The following is a 16,964-nucleotide window of genomic DNA, read 5'->3' as shown; positions in this document are numbered from 1 at the left end:
CCGCGGCAAAGTCGACTTCTCAAAGTGCTTGGAGAAAATCTTGGAAGCAAATCACCCACATCACGAGAAGTAAGTTTCAGACTGAACCGTAGCTACTCCTCTTCCCAGTCAGTATAACGCTCTAATGTCCATTATTAAGTTAACCGATCCGCGTTATTGTTCACCCCTTGACTCTCCTAATACCCACTTATCCAGCTCGAAGGGGCGAGTCTTCGTGGTGCCTTTGCTTTCAGGCGAACTCTCCATGGCGAACCTCTCTCAAAAGAGAGAAAGAGAAGGAGAGAGGGAGGGAGAGAGAGGGAAAGAGCTTACAACACCAAGAGAATAGAAACTGGGACACACAGGTGATCCCCCGGTGGTTTCCCTTGATTTTCCACGGGAACACGCGCCCAGTCTCTCCACCACTGGGCGTACGAATTACGAAATTACTGCCGTATCAGCGAAACTGTTCCACAGGAATGCCGTGTAAAGCTCTTTGCGTCTCCTTTTCCACACTTGGCCTATACGTGGATCCTTCAGACCGATCTCCACACGCTGATAACCGTTCGATCGGCAAGTATCGAAGCGTGCCACCGTAGTTTAACATCATCGGGAATGGCGCCGAGACTGTTTCAAACTATTCTAACTATCTCTCGTGCGAATTTTCAAGATTCTCGCAAACAAGCGAGTGGTCTTCGCAATTCCTGACGCTCGACTATCGGGAACATCACCGACGATAGGGTATGGGATAGAGACAGAAAGAATTCGAGGATGGACATTCTTCGGAATCGTATCTATGACCTTTTTGTAAGGGATGATGTAGGCGATTTTATTGACAATTTTCGTACATAATTTTTTAGTGTTCGTAATATGGACTTGTGGGAATAAAACTGAGGACAGGAAAGAAATGGTGCGCATGAAATTACCGGGGAAAATTGTAATTCTGCGTTCGGCAAGCAAAAACGTAGATCCACATGACCCATATTTCAAGTATTAAGCACACGCAATTATCTGCTTTTTGTTTTATTGGTTACAATGGATGCATACTGGCAGTTTTTAGCAAAATGTATGTAGCTTGAACTATATTTAACCGACTGTGTCTTTAGATGTATTAATGGATTTATGAATTGATATACACAAGTTAGAATAAAAATGAAAAATCTATTTATCTAATTGAGATTCACGATTTATTTCTCTTTACGATAAAAGCGATAAATTTAGCTACAGCGTAAAATTAATTCCAAGATTGAAGTCAGTTAAATGCTCGAACTTGTTAGAACTTCGTGGTTTTGGAACTCATTCTCTCTCTCTCTCTCTCTCTCTCTCTCTCTGTATTAAACTAAAATCCTTAGATGTTATTGAACTTGTGGACTTACAAGAGACTTCAGGGTTCTAAACTTATCGAATATATTCTACTTCCTTATTCTCTGCACTGTTGTGTCCTACAAGTTTGTCATTCAATAAATCTTACTACCATGGCGAATAATGGCACTACTTGTCATAGATATTCAGTATTGTTAAGCTTGAAGAAATTTCAGTTAAAAAGAATATCAGTTATGAAGAAATTATATTCAATTATAATCATAATACTTTTACAAGTATCGTGTTCGCTATTTAAGTAGGAAATATGCATTCATATCGTTTTACATTCTAGTGGAAATGTGCTATGTATCTGTAAGAATATTCGCAAAGAAATGAAAGTACACATTTTATCTCAATAAGATTAAAATATGAAATAGTGCACTACCAAAGGTTAGCTCTGTGAAATGTACATAAACGAAGAATATTCTGGCGATGAGAAGTTTAATGAATCAAACAAATAAATTTAATTATTCAAATAGGAATGTTTCATTAGTTCTTTGACGATATTCAGGCGACCTTTGTCACTGATATCCGATGTAGTAATATTCCATATGAATAGAATTAAGTATGCTCTACCAAGCGTTTGAAATCACGTGTTTCATGAAACTTACAACACTAGAAGACGATCATCTTGAAATTCTGTAATCTTGAAAAAATCCCGTTAATAAAATTTGTGAATAAAATGAAAGTAAAAGATATTATCGGTGATATTGGTAGGACGAATTTCGAATCAATAGTAAAATCAGCAGGTAATTCAATATATGTATATATAGATGCCAAGTTGTTGACCTGTGTATATATTTAAAGTTTTATTTCAGAATAAAATATATCACGCTGCGACCTAAGACACTAATACATCTTTGTAACTATCTATTCTTTTCCAAAAGGCGTACGGCTTCTTCGTGAGGATCGGTGAATCGCGATACACAACCGAAATAGTCGACGGTGTTTTAAAAGCCATCCGCTACACGTGTAGAGACGTTTGGGTTAGGCTGTCCGCACCATTCTTGCTGTATCTTTTCATCGTACGTGCCAATAGGTAAACTCTGTCTTTCTCTTTTTATTCTTCATCCTGTTCCCACCAACTACATACATATATACGATTCCAGAGTATACCACCTCCGCTGGATTTTACGGTTCGGGTTTTATGGTTATATTTATTACGTCGGGCTTCTACGGGGCTCGAGGAACGTTTTCCCTGGGAGCGATTGCGACGTAAGTAGTCTATAAACCAATTCTCAATGAGCGAAGAAAACCCTTGTATACCAACACGGTTATGTCTGTACCTTCACCAACCGCTAGATGCGTTTAAATGTGTATATATATAACTGCATGTATATAGTTTCATTCGTAAGTATCACGACATATTTTGACTTTATAGAAAGTGTGATAATTGGTTCAGGTTATCAATTTCAACGATTAATCGATCAGAATTTTGCTTTCATGTAGGACAACGATCTAAGAATTTTTTCACTTTTAAACACGATAATTTAAGAATTATTTGTTTGTCTCTGACAATCTCTTACACTAAATCTCATTGAATAACCGTTGAACGAATTAGAAACAGAATTTATATACATAAAATCAGAGACAAATGTGGACATTTATGAATGAAGCTGTATCTATAGATAACTGTACAAGTACATTGTCGTTCATAAATTTCGGGACATCTATGTCCTATAGAACTTGATAAACGATCCAGACTACCCATCATAGAATTAGAAAGGACAGATTCTTATATTCATGACAAGGATATAAAATATACTCAACTGGGCTGTCTTCCATTAGGAGTAACTGTTCATTCTCTTTCAGTTACTTTTATTTATACTGATTACTATTAACTGATGTTTTCTATTATTCGTACCACATGATTGTCTAAGTTAAGATGAGAGAAGTGAAAATTAGATCGTAGAATTTCACTGAAAGTACATTTATTTAATATATTGGCAATAATTTGGACGCGTCCAAATACTTATAAACGAGGGTGTATAACGCGTGTGATTGCGCACGTGCGAAAGAGACCACAGACGATGCCACCTCGGGACGTAAAATAATTGTATCGCAACGACGACTCTTTTAATATCGATTTCGCGATACAGTAACCACGGGCTGCCGAGTCGAATCGCAAATCCTGCGTATGTCGATCGATTCTCGTCAACCTGTACCCTACCGGTCATTTGTGCTTTCACGAGCACCGCGGCCGAGTTTACACGACCCCTGGGAGTCTTTCAAACAGGCGCTGTGCATTCGGAACCGCGGCAGGGATCTTTCAGTGCCATGTATATCCGGGTCATTTGTATGCATGCGTCACCATTTGCTTCGTTATACGAAGCCTACAGTGCCTCTCAAATAAGTCTTCGTCTAATGTTTACCATTTCTGCGGATACCTATAGCGAAGTGGTTATACTTTGAGCTTAAATTCTCCGAGATGTACCGCTCCGAATGTTAAATTTGACTTTGATCATGACTTTTGATGGAAATAGGCAATTGCTGCAAGTATCTTCTTAATTTACTCAGAGCCAACGTTCCGTTAATTGAACGCTTTATTTGAAAAAAGATTCTTTTTGTTAATACACTGTAATTCATTTATGTTTTTTAAACTTTGTTACGATAAGAGTGTGAATCTCAAGGATTTGTCTAATATTTTTCTTGGCTATTATTTTCTCTTACTCGAGGATATAAATCGATCAATTTTCGTTCCATCTTCATAAATAAATCTTAAAGCCCAGATGAACGACTATATGTAAATGATTACACAAACTAATTGTGATATTTTCGTAAGAAAATTTAATAAGTGAGAATATACGAGTCGTGTAATAGCAAGTGCTACTTCTGACTATTAATGTACCATTGGTCTGTACACTTCATATATTTTACTGTTATAATATATATACATATTTATGCAATTCACATATCGTTATTACGAATCGATATAGTTTATATAGATACTCTCTTTTAGATACATTAGTCCTAGAAGATATTAGAGATATTTTAACAACTGTAATCTATCGTTTAGGTTTACTGTTGAAACTGATTTTCCCACTATATTTTGTAATATAATATACAAAATAATGGTCGTAACGAAGCAATTGGCACAAGGAGTTTGCGGACAAGCTGGATCATTTGAAAAACACAAACGGGCAATCAAGGAATGCGATAAAGCGGCTTACTGACGAACGAGTCGTTCCACGATCACGAGCACATTTCTTTCTGCTTGAATCGTCGTCCTTTCTAAGGTGCATATAACGAAACGGTCGAGCAATGGGCCGTTGGAACAATGGTAAGACCAAAAGAGCAGGGAATTTCAAACGATAAGCGTTTCCACGCACAGCGAACCGTTTTACGTTCGTTTCTATGGACTCCCGGTTTTACGGTGCACTCGGTCTTTGGGAATGATCGCACGGTGAAATTTCTTTTGATATTTAGTGTGCACGGAACCGTACCAAGACCAGCTACGTGTGTTTAATAAAACGAATATTCCTCGAGGCTTTATTGACAAACGAATTTCGTCAGTCCACCATGAAGAATACTATTCGAGATTCTGTTCACGGTGAATCCTGTAAATCCGACGAAGCCGGAAGAAACGTCTATCTGTACCGCGGATTCTGCTTACATTTATTCTTCTAAAGTATCCCGATACGCTGTTAAAACAATAACGCTGATAAAACAATAAGATTCTCTGTGAATCTTAAAAATGATCTGAAAGAAGTAAGGTGATTCTTTCGAAAGGAATCAAATTGTGCTTTAAATATTTTTCATATAATTATAAAGAAACACGCAAGTCATAAAGAATAGAAACGCAATTAAGTTTGACCTACCGAAGCAAAGCGAAGCATTTTCGATTTTCTTATTCCACTCAATGATATCTCTCGCTCCTCATTCCTGACATAATAATATCTGTAATTATTCAGCCTCTGCAAGTGTATTCATTTTAAACACGAAAATGTCAGTATTGTTTCGATGCTTCAACGTTTTCCCTAACAATCACTCTTGACATATTTCTACGTGGAACTAAAATTACTCGAACTTCGTAATACGGTATCGCGTCGCATCAGTCGACGATACATAAAATCGTCTCGAAAGCGAAGTTGTTTTCAACGAGCGCTACGTCGCATTTTCAATCGGTCTTTCAACCAGCAGCAGCGGTAATTACCTCGACGGATATCGAATCGCTAAATAGTGGTCGTTATTCGAAAGACATCTACCACTATTAGCTCATTCAGCCCTCGGGAACATACTCGTCTAGTTTCCACTCGGTCGAGTCTTCGTCCCATGGTTCAAAGGGATCGCATCATTAACCAACAAGTTTTCATCTTTATCACTCTTTAAGATGATCGCCTTCGTTGCGCAACTTCTCCGTCGAGGACTCTCGTAACGGTGGCCAAGAAGACGAAGGCGACCGATCGTTACATGTAACTGCGAAGACACTCTCGAGTGAGTGGAAAGTTCGTAACGTAAGGTCGAGGAGGCCTCTCTTTTAACGAAAGGATCTCCTTTAGTAAACAGGCGACCCGATCGTTCGTATTCGTTACTACGTCGGTGTGAGGACAGGCCGATCTCAGGAACTGGGACACGGTGTAACTGCTTTTTAAGATTTTCCGCGGCTTAACCATCTTTACGTTTCTACGAGTTTTATGTGGCTCACCGTAAGGGACATCGATAAAATTGGAAATCGTGGACGAGCGTCTTCTGTAGCAGAGTTTCGAAAAGTTTCAGAAGAGGAATCGATTTTTTTAATAGTTGATGCATGATAGCATTAAGGTAGAGTTTTTAGCGATAACTTTCATGTTTGGCATTAGCGTAGACAAAACACAATTACGATGTTAGATTGAGATAATATGACATCCTCGATTGTAAAAGTTTGTCCTACGATAAAATTTCTTTTTCATAAAACAGATACCAGAAGATTACAAAATTAATAGTTATTCATATTCGTATTCGCGTTTAAATGGTTAATAAATTTTTAAGTGGTCATCACTTCTAAGAAAACTCTACATCTGGTCTTTTAGTTTTCCCAAGCACTAAAGCCATTGACAGCGCATTGACAAAAGACTGCGTCGAAGGCAAACCATAAACAGTAGATAGGCGACGATAGCTTCAGGGTTTTCAGTCATAGGGTAACACTGCTAGCGTGCGGATCTGGATCAGCTCATATTATATTCCGAAATTTGTATTTACACTTTAGTTTTAAAATATATATTTTCTACCTTACAATTTATCCACGCGTTCCTTTGTATTCGCATATATCTAATAACCTCAATAATAATGAATAAATTCGAACAAAGTTAGGACAATTATAGTCTACCGAATGATATCTTTTGATGCTCTATTGACACTGCCTTTCTTGATCTCATTACGAATATTTTTATCACCAGTCTTTTAAAATTTGTATATACTTAACTTACTGTCTGCTATTGAATATTACATTGGAATATTTTCTATTTTATCGTCTTTTTTTTTACAGATATTTGGAGTAATATTAAAATTACTTGATTGAAGATATCCTAAATTTTAGCCAAGTTAGGTTCCATTTACGTTAAATTAGCATAAATATAATCGAAGTCAAATAGGTCAAGATTACATTGAATCGGTTAAGTCAGTCAGATTAGTTTAACAAATTGACCAAAGTAACGTAGCAGTGTGGAAAGTAGAGCAAACTATGGCGATTTAACCAAAGAAAGTTGAATATCAAGCTCGTGAACAGAACAACTTTCGACCGATAAACAGAAACCTTCAACTATTTCGAGAATGTTGCTGTATTTTCGTATACAAATGTTCCTCCCTCGAGATAACGATCCCTTATTGTAACTGCACAACCTATTCATATTTTGAACTGCAGTAAATTTCTTTAGAAATACGTTTCGCAATTAATACACAGTCACCAGTTATTCAGATAAACGATAACAAAACTAAATTTATATACGATAATTATTATGAAATCTTTTAAACTTATACTATGCTGCACGAAAAATATCTGGAGTATAAATATAATTAAGGAGAAAAAGAGCTTATAAATCTGACAAATGTTAACATTTTCTAGTCAAATAATGGAATCATTATGAGATTCCTATTTATTTCTCAAACCATAAATTTAAACGTAATTACTATTAAACAAGTAGACTTAGTACTTCTAACGTAATTTACCCAATTCACTGCTTCGTTTTACGGAGTTTTCTTGCAGAAATCTCTCCAATCGTAATGTTACAAGTTCAGTATTTACCGATACCAAATAAGATGTTTCGAGTTGTAATTCGTTATAAGCATCCACGATCTCAGTACCGTGGTAATCAACGTTTTTCCTAGAAACTTCGCACGATACTAAAACTTTAACTAATTCCTAGAAGCCACAGCTTGGTCGTAGACTTTACAAGTATATCCGAAAATTTGTTACTGGCACCTTACCACCGATTTCAGTTAAAGCGCGAAGATCGCGATAGTATGGCAGGCAAAACTGATAGACGCTGGGTATGTGTGTATGTGTGTGTGTATCTCGTTACTTGGGTCCGCAACCTCTGCGCATGGTTATCCGTCATTCCCTTATCTGCGTGAACGTTTTATGCCGCATAAAATAGTCGTGAAAATTGTCCGTGGATTCCTTTTCTGATTTACTAGCCGGCATCGATTCTCGATTCAATTCGAAAATCGTGTTACCACGAAAGCGATAACAGGTAACCGCGTTTCCAGGCATGCTGCCTTCTCTTCTGGCCGACGCGATAAACGCGCCGTGCAACCGGCCTGGATAGCTGCTGCTACACCTAATCGTGTCTTTGCCTAAATATATGCAGTAACCGAGTAACGCCAAACTTTAAATCGATATCTGGAATTCGTCTAGGCGAGAGAGGAAACCGGCACAACGGCTTCTCCTTCTCTTTCGTCTCTGTCTGTTTGTCTGTCTGTCTGTCTGTCCGTCTGCCTGCCTCTCTCTCTCTCTCTCTCTCATCATCTCGTCCTCCCTTTCACGCCTACCGAGTTACCCACCACGAAGCGTACTGGAGGGTGCAAATGGTACATCCATTACTTCCCGCAGTCTAATGGCTGGAATTTATTAGGCGATAAGTTACTCCGCGCTACCTGCCTTACTTGCCGAGTTCCAGGACTCTATCCGGCCGGAAGTCGAGAGGGACACATTTTCAGGCTGTTTCTCCATCCCCTAAGATCCGTCACCTTTCTCCGCTCTCCTCTACCACCCTGTCCCTCCCTATTTTGAAGAGACGCGGCTCACCGCAATGACGCGAAGCGTGATTCCTTGGGATCACACTCTTTAATCCGTGACGAGGGATGAGAGAGACATCGAGAGAGAGAGAGAGATTCACGGCCAACAGGGCGAATTAGGAGGGCCGTAATTCATGCTGACGTATTTTCAACGCGGATACCTCGAGTGGTTTGGCCGAAAAGGGTTGACTCGCCCCCACTCGTCTTATTTTTATCGTGGCCGTTAAGGACGCGTCACTGCTGGGATATTCTGGCTAGAATTTCACGCTGAAAATACGAAAGTGGAAACTAAAAATAATGGACTTTTCTCTATAAGCAATATGCGTTAGACATCTTCTATCTTTATAAAACGTTAAAATGTCGCAGCAAACGCGGCCTGGCCGTATTTCAGCCAACGCTAAATGCATCCTAAACGTTTATTGCATGCACGCGTATGGTCGAGTGTACTTTATGGGACAGGCTTATACGTCATGGTATATTGTGTTTCACTTGGGCGTTGCTCGTTGAGTGATAATTCAGTGAATTCTTAATTGTTGCATCGTTAGTTACGCTTTCCAAACGGATTTTTCTTTTTTTTTTATGGTGAGTGCTGTAATGTGATTGTATGGAATAATACGTTAAGTATGTGTACATACTGGCATATTTATGAATCACATATTCGAATTTGAAAAAAAAAGTTGACAACTTATAAGATGAGATATGCATGCATCGCATCGATATCAGTTTTCTGTTACATAGAAACCGGATTTACGAATATTGCTTCTTGTAGGTTTCTCGGTTTCATAGTGCAGATGCGTAATCAATGTTGAATTTCTCGGAAAACAAATGATTTATTTCCATGAGTTCGTATATTGCACGGACAATCAAGCATCATAATAATCGCAAATTCCAGGACAAAGTTTAAAAAAATAACATCGTCATCTTTTCCTACTTTTTAATTGATGAAGTTGACCAACTATATTAAACATCTTAAGCATATATGAAATAAATAAAATCTCGCCGTACGAAGAGGATTTGCATTTTGGTGTAAAAAGGATAATAATTACGGAGCAAGACTAACCATTATTATGCAACAGTATTAAACATCGATAAACGCGTATCGATATAAACGTATGTACGTTTGTACATCAGCAAAGAGTACTGCAAATCATAATCTCTCGAAATCATCGCAGTCACGATATAGCAACGCGATCGACGCAAATAAATGCCGATGAATCAGCTAAAGATTTATCAAGCGTCTAGTCACGTTTATTCGCAAGTGTACCAGAAGCTACGGACAGATTGATAGAGCGTGATCTTCACCAACAGAGTTCACTCTTAAGCGTGGACTCACGGCTCACTTTGTACGATTCTGCTTCGAACGTCCGACAGAGAAGTATTACGACGCGGAACCAGTCGGTGTTGGCAGATCGCACCGTAATTTCACCCTCACGTGCTGGAATCTGGAGCTTCGATTTGTCATTCGGCGCGACTCGCGGCCCATTTGTCAGCCGATGATTCAAGCGACGAGTAGTTACGCGGCCGTTTTCCGTTGCACGATAACAACGCGACCTGGACCGGCCGCATTACAGGCCGACTATTGATTGTTACAACGATTTCATTGTTATAATTGGTCGCCTTCTATGCAAAACCGATAAACTTTCAATTTTGAGACAACGCCGACAGATTTACCGTTCGCCACTGTAGAGTCGTGTATTTTGTTGCTCATAACCAGCAACGTAGGCGCCGGATTCTATTCGAATTCGAACAAGTTTGATACACACTATGGGCGAACACCGGCGTTTTTAAATGGATGATGTTCTCTTCGTGGTCTCGCTAACACGCCAGTACACGTGAATTTCGCATACGGCATTATTTGGGTCTTAACGGGGACAGTTGGATGAATTAGATCCGGGTTGACTAGAATAGGGAGGTTGCCTAGTTTAAAGTGGATTAATTATGAATAATTGTCCTCTGGATTAGGCAGCTTTAGGGTGTAGACGACTTGGACTTGTATGGTACCGTATACATAACACGCGTAATTGTTTGGTGAATCTTATGTTTCCCTGTGAAAAAATTGTATTTTTTCATATGTAAAAAATGATTTTTCATCCATTGGAAATATATGTAAGTTGTTTATAAGAAATTGATTTTTACATTTTTAATTCTACTGGTACAATATATTCACTCACATATATTATTTTGGATAGGAAACACGAGCTCGCTTCAGTGTAAGTTACTTCATATATATTTCTGGCTGTCGTAATAAATTATCGGAAAAGATAACTATCCTAAGTCTGAAAGAAGCCCATGTGTTAGAAAACGTCAAACAGATGAGTTTCAAGACGTAGTCGTTCGTATTTTTATTTATATCGCTAGTCATCCTCGTCACATACCTTTCGACGTATAATTCTTCACAATTAATAACCACTTACAGACTTTAAGCTTTTACTTTGTGAAACCACTTTTATTTTCTTTAAACCACTTCTTACATACACATAATTTTCACGCTTTAATAATCTTTAGATACAATTTCTTCTAACAAGTGACCCATATACAACAATCTAATCACGAAACTTGAATACAACCAAGAAATAAAAGAATCCAAATTAAAATACTTCCAAATCAAAAATCACGAAACGACAGAAATTTTCATAGCGAAGCATGGGAATGGAAAAAGGTACGAGCAACAACGATGTATTAAGCGGTCGCGTTAGTGTTCCGTTGGCGTTTAAAACACATGCAGTATGTAGAGGAGGGTTGGTTTAATGACGTCGCCGAATGTTAATTATACGTTATACCACGAATCGTTATTCCCGCTGAAAACATAGTCCTCGACCATTGACCAGTGTCGATGTACACGCGATCGGTGCTTGTGTGCGAAGGTTTCCCTGGTTTTTAGCCCGGTCTCGATACGGGTGCGTGACTCCGTGGCCCCTTGCTCTCACCCTATTCGCTGATAGTTGCATTGTAAACATTGTGGCTAACCAGAGTACCTCAAAAGGGTTTTAAAAGTCCCGGAAATTCGGGCTACAGCTGATTCGGAAGCTGGTATTTACTGTTACTCATGAACCTATCTGGCTACCACCGGGCTACGATTGTTTGCACGTTCCTCCGCTATTCACTCTTCGCGGCCACACGCTTCCACGCGTTCGCGTGCGTCGATTCGTTGGTTAATTATGTTTATGGGCGATCGTAAGGTGTGCCTGACGCGGCTTCGCGTCTGGTTTACGTGCTGTAACCACGTTAAGGCTCGTGGGTGGGTCGTCAGTCTTTTGTTGCGGTTGCGAATTATTGGCTATTTTATTTACAGCCGGTTTCAGGTTATAATGCCTTGCCGTGGGCTCTTCGTGGCGATGTTACCAGCGATTATTCGAAAATTTTGTTTACGCTTCGTTTACTTTACGGTATGGTGTGGGAGTATGGGAGTGGAATGGATTTGTGTTTCGAATATTTGCGTTACGAAGCGGTCGAAGGCCTTTAATAAAATTGTTTAACTTAAGTTGTCAGTGTGTTCTATGAGTACAGATGAGAAAAATATGATACACAAAACTAAATTATTTGAAGCATGTATCTATAATTTTTACACTTACGCTAAAGGCATAATCTTTATTTATGAACGTATAGTGCGTGAAACCTGGTGATCGATTTGCAATATCACGTTAAATATTGAATATTAATATTTTTGAAATTTTATTTCTTCTTATACTTACGAAGAAATTAATTAGCAAGGAATTTTTTATTTTATTTGTTCAAAATATGAGTCTCGAACGAGAGTTATTCACTATGCTCTTTTCGCAATTGCGAATTGATGGGATATGAAAGTAGGAATTTTCAGAGCTTAAACTACGAACTAGTTATAACAGTTTCATGCTCTAATGATGTTATCAAGTGGCTCTCACCACTAACTAGAAGCTAATGTTTGAATGTTTATGAAAAGCGGACACGACACGTTCAAATGGTTATACTTTTTAAAAATTACGTCCATGTGTATTAAGCTTCGTATTTTCTTAATTTCATCATAAAAATATGAATTTGTATAAACACTCGCAATTTAATTACGTATTACTATTCGTATTTTCCAATTATCTTTCTTTCATAGTAACTGTACGAACGAAAATACAATTGATTGGAAAGAGGACGAAGTTTATTAAAAGAAACCACTTTCGATCGATCTATTATTAATCGTATCTCGTACTCTTCTCGTGTTGAAATTGCTTGATACGCGATTAAATGACAGAGGAATCGGAAGGGCGACAGTTCGATTGACCGTTTCAATTTGCGTGAAATGATCGGGCAGAACGGAATGCCTGGTATACATAGAGTGGCAATAAATTTCTGTGGCTCCATCGAAAATTACGAAAGTCCGCTGGAAGTTTGCCGTGGGAGTTCCATGTAATTTTATACGATCGAATTTAAAATATAATTCATTTAAAATTGGAATCGAAGCTTCCGACCGAAAATTGCGATTGTCCGGTCACGACTGTTCGTGCTCGAGCGCAGAAATATCCACTTTATTTGCAAAGTATCGCGAGACCTGATGCACCGGTGTTTGTTTAAAAATGTGTCATAAAAGTTCCGATGAGTGATTACAGTTGCAATGCATATTTCAAAGTGATACACGGAACTATCGGTTATCGTACAGATACACGTGGCTCGTTGAAATTTTTCGTCGGAAATTCGTCACGTAGCGACCTTTTGTAATCTCCCGTGAATTCGTAATGAACATGGTTGAAAGAGATCGTAAGTTATTTGTCGAACGGTAGCGGAAAATTGTTTGTTCGATTTACGAGTCGTGGAATCCAGTATTGCACAACACGTGGTGTAAGCTTACTTACATGTATTATGAACTATGCACGCCAGGTATAATAATTAGGTCTAAGCGTGTGCATGTTGGGAAACTGTAGTTAATCAGTTACTAGTAGCAAGTATGTACCTGGTAATTAATTTTAAAGCTAACAACTAGTTTTTAGTACTTGATATTACGCAATTAGATTTCTTTCTGTCTTGCAATGAATACTAAATTGTTATGTTTTCTAGTGTTTAGAATTAAGAGATGGTGGACACGCGAAAGAATCAGTTGTTTTTGGTGGCTTCAAAAAAAATTAAGATTTCAAAAATTACATCACCGGAAATAAAAATCTTCAGGAATCGTTCATTAAAATCCGTTAAAATTATTTCAAGTGCAACAAATTTTGTTTTAGTCGTAAATTTAAACCTCCAAGGTGATGATAATATATTCTTTAATCGTACATTTCAATTAAGTACTGTGTCGAACGATGCAAAATTAATAATGGTTATTATAAAATAAATATCCCAAGTAATCATTTATACTGTATGTCATTAATTAAAATATTTGCTTGTTATCAATTTATGAATAATTTACAAAATCTGGTGCAACAGAACTTCCATTCATCTTTTTCAATATACTGTTAATTATTAATTATAGGAGTCAAAGTGAATTTCATATCTTGTTTTCTTACGACATTTATATACTTTAATATAGCTAATGATAATATAAATGAATTAAAAGAATATGCTTTTCATTGATTTTGTTATTGTTGTTATTGAATAACATAAAACATGAATTTTGAGCGTCGTATCACGAATAACACACTATGGTGTCGCAACTTTTTTTCAGCAAGCGCGAAAAGAAAGTACTAATATATCGTTATCGATCTGGAAACATTTCATTGAAAAGTTATAATGAAACACCGAAATTGGTATGGACCTCCAATTTCATGTAACTTTATAGATTGCTATTTGATGTATTAATAGAAATCTCATATTAATTCAATATTGAATTTATGGTTCTACATATCTTGTACCTATTTACATATCACAGCAAAGCTTTATGATGTTCGATTGATTTGAAGTAGCTAAATCTAGAATTTCCAATAGAAAAAGTAATTTCTTTTTCAGTCTGTTCAACTGAATAATTCAATTCCTATTGAATTACTTAATTTATACCCATTTAATCATACTAATATATAGTTGTAATTATACATATTTCTAATTATTAAATTGAAATTCATAATCACCAATTTTGTCGATATTAGCAGTACATCTATATTTCTTGTAAAATCCATAATTTCAGAGAATATTTAATTTGGTTTCTTGTAAATACTGTTATCATATACGTAGATATTAAATAAATGAAATAAGTACAAATTTAAAGAATTTGCCACATGGAAAAATGTTAATTTTTATAGCATTCCTTTAGAGAAGAATACTATACATTGTAAAAATGCCGTTCACAGCAATGTGCACATTTTAATCAAACAAATGTTATTTTGTTTTACGTTATCAAACGATAATTTCACATACTGCATCGGACTACTAAAAGCAAAGGATAAAAGGATAAAACAGACGTAAAACAGAACCAATTAATTACAATATTTATACCTCCCGGTATTATTTCCAAGTATTAATCATGAACGTCTACTGAAAGAAGAAAATCCTCCATCATTTCCCATTTTTCTCAAAGCACAATTCCTCGGCGTTCCACGATCTCGTTTCAACTTTGCAGCGGAGCTTTTAAGTAAAACCTTTCCCTCTTTCTCCGTTCATACGTTATACCGGCTAAGTTTATCGACAAACACTCGGACCCCCTCTTTTCGTGACCGGTTCAGAAGCTTTCACGGTGATTCGAATATAATACGTTATAATCCATTCGTCCGTTCTACCCGAAGGGGTGGAAACAATCTGATGAATTTGTTAAATAAATCCACAAAGACGCCTGAACTCGATGAATAGCGGAATCGGCGCACGCATTTCAAGTCGATCGAACGAACTTTCAATGTTTGAACTAACTTCCGTAATGAAGCTCGACCTTTCGAGTATCGCTGTACGACGATTACTTCCGCGAATTTATCAACATTTACAGGCAGCAGTTTCACGATGACATTCGTGGTGGCGTTAAGGCTCGTACGATGATCGATCTCGTTCGCATTCCATCGGTCGATTTCGTACGGATCGCTGTCTTTCGTTTTCAACGGCATCGTCGTCGTCGCCACGACGAGAATGGAGGAACTCGTAGGAACTCTGTGGATACTCGACAACTAGGTAGTTCGTTCAATTATTAAAATAAAGCCCCTTCCATGATTCCGCGGCGACAGAGAAAATGAAGTCTGAAATTCCCGACGATTTCATTCGCGCGGAATTTAGAGGTGAATAGCTCGAACGCGTTAAAAACTTTCGATTCGCCGCATTTTCGCTAGTGAACGTAGCTCCAACACGCGGTGGAAAATCAGTAAATGCTCCGTGATCGCTCTTCGTGAATTTTTTGGTAATTAATGGACGAGAAACGTTTCGATGAAGCGTGTTGAAGAGAGATGTTTTCATTTTATTAATGGAATTTAATTAATTATTGCGGTTGTTATCGTGAGAAATTTCTAAATTTGAATGAATTTTAAAGCAAATTTAGAATAGTTATATTTAATGTTTTAGTAGATTAATAGGAGGTAAATCTATAAATTAGTATTGTACATCTTCAGAAACAGAGTATTATTTCGATAAATTTATTTATTACAAGCAAATAGCATATCTGAGTAAGTAGAAATTTTCAGATGAAATTAAATAATTATGTTGATAATCATCAATTTTCGCTGTATTTCAGTCGATGAAGTTCATTAATTCGGTTTCTGAGCGACTCGTTTAAATTGCTCTATTCTATAATAATAAAAATGTTGATCGGTTTATTAAAAAGCCAGGATTAGAAAGATTTATTCTCATAATTGAAATCATAGTCCTTTCTTGTAATTGCATACTAAACTTTTGACAAATACGATAAAACTCATGAAAAAGTTTTTATCTGAAATCCCTCGTTATTGCTTACAAACACTCACTTTGTAATAGTCGAATTATTATGTTTTAATAGTCGATAATTTGAAGCTACGAATGAAAATCTTTAATTTTGCAGAATTTCAAAATTTGACAAAAATACAACATCACTTTTAGAATAGCCGGATATATGTAGAAATATAACTGTCCAAAGCTCGCGTGAAACCGTGAAAAATGCAAGTATCGAGAGCAAGGTTTGAAAGAACATTTGTCCACCGATATAAACGACAAAGACATGACAACGGTGTTGTATCTGTCCTACTCAAATCGTCATCAATAATCCTTCGATGTTTCGAGGTATTGCAAATAAAATTACGATCCCCTTTTCCAACTTATCAGCAAATCAATATCACTATTTCAATGGTTGTAAATCAGCGTAAGGAACGTTTTCCAAAAAACACATTGATGATTCTTGTCTCGTAGTTCCTACGTTACACGCTAAACTCGAGCGTGTTAAAATTCCACTTGCGGCCAGCTTTTTATCGGTGTTATTTTGACAAATCCTACTCCGGTTATCCGGACCCGCGTATGAAAAGATTGCAATTCGTCATCTTGCCCCACTTTCATTTATGTGCTCGCTATGCGCAGCG

At 37.2% G+C, this 16,964-nt stretch overlaps 1 long non-coding RNA gene across 1 annotated transcript in view; it reads left to right on the top strand.

Annotated features, from left to right (window-relative positions):
• Positions 1–2,231: 2,231 nt before the first annotated feature.
• The window catches only part of LOC132905989 (uncharacterized), a 74,396-nt gene continuing 59,663 nt past the window's right edge, over positions 2,232–16,964 (top strand). The window contains exons 1-2 of the long non-coding RNA XR_009657908.1: positions 2,232–2,380; positions 2,451–2,563. This is a non-coding gene — a long non-coding RNA (uncharacterized LOC132905989). The remainder of the gene's footprint in view (positions 2,381–2,450; positions 2,564–16,964) is intronic.

Source organism: Bombus pascuorum, chromosome 4 (assembly GCF_905332965.1).
Source record: "Bombus pascuorum chromosome 4, iyBomPasc1.1, whole genome shotgun sequence".
NCBI lineage: Eukaryota > Metazoa > Arthropoda > Insecta > Hymenoptera > Apidae > Bombus > Bombus pascuorum.
The sequence above is the reverse complement of the archived record's forward strand: the minus strand, read 5'-3'. Positions and strand labels throughout refer to the sequence as shown.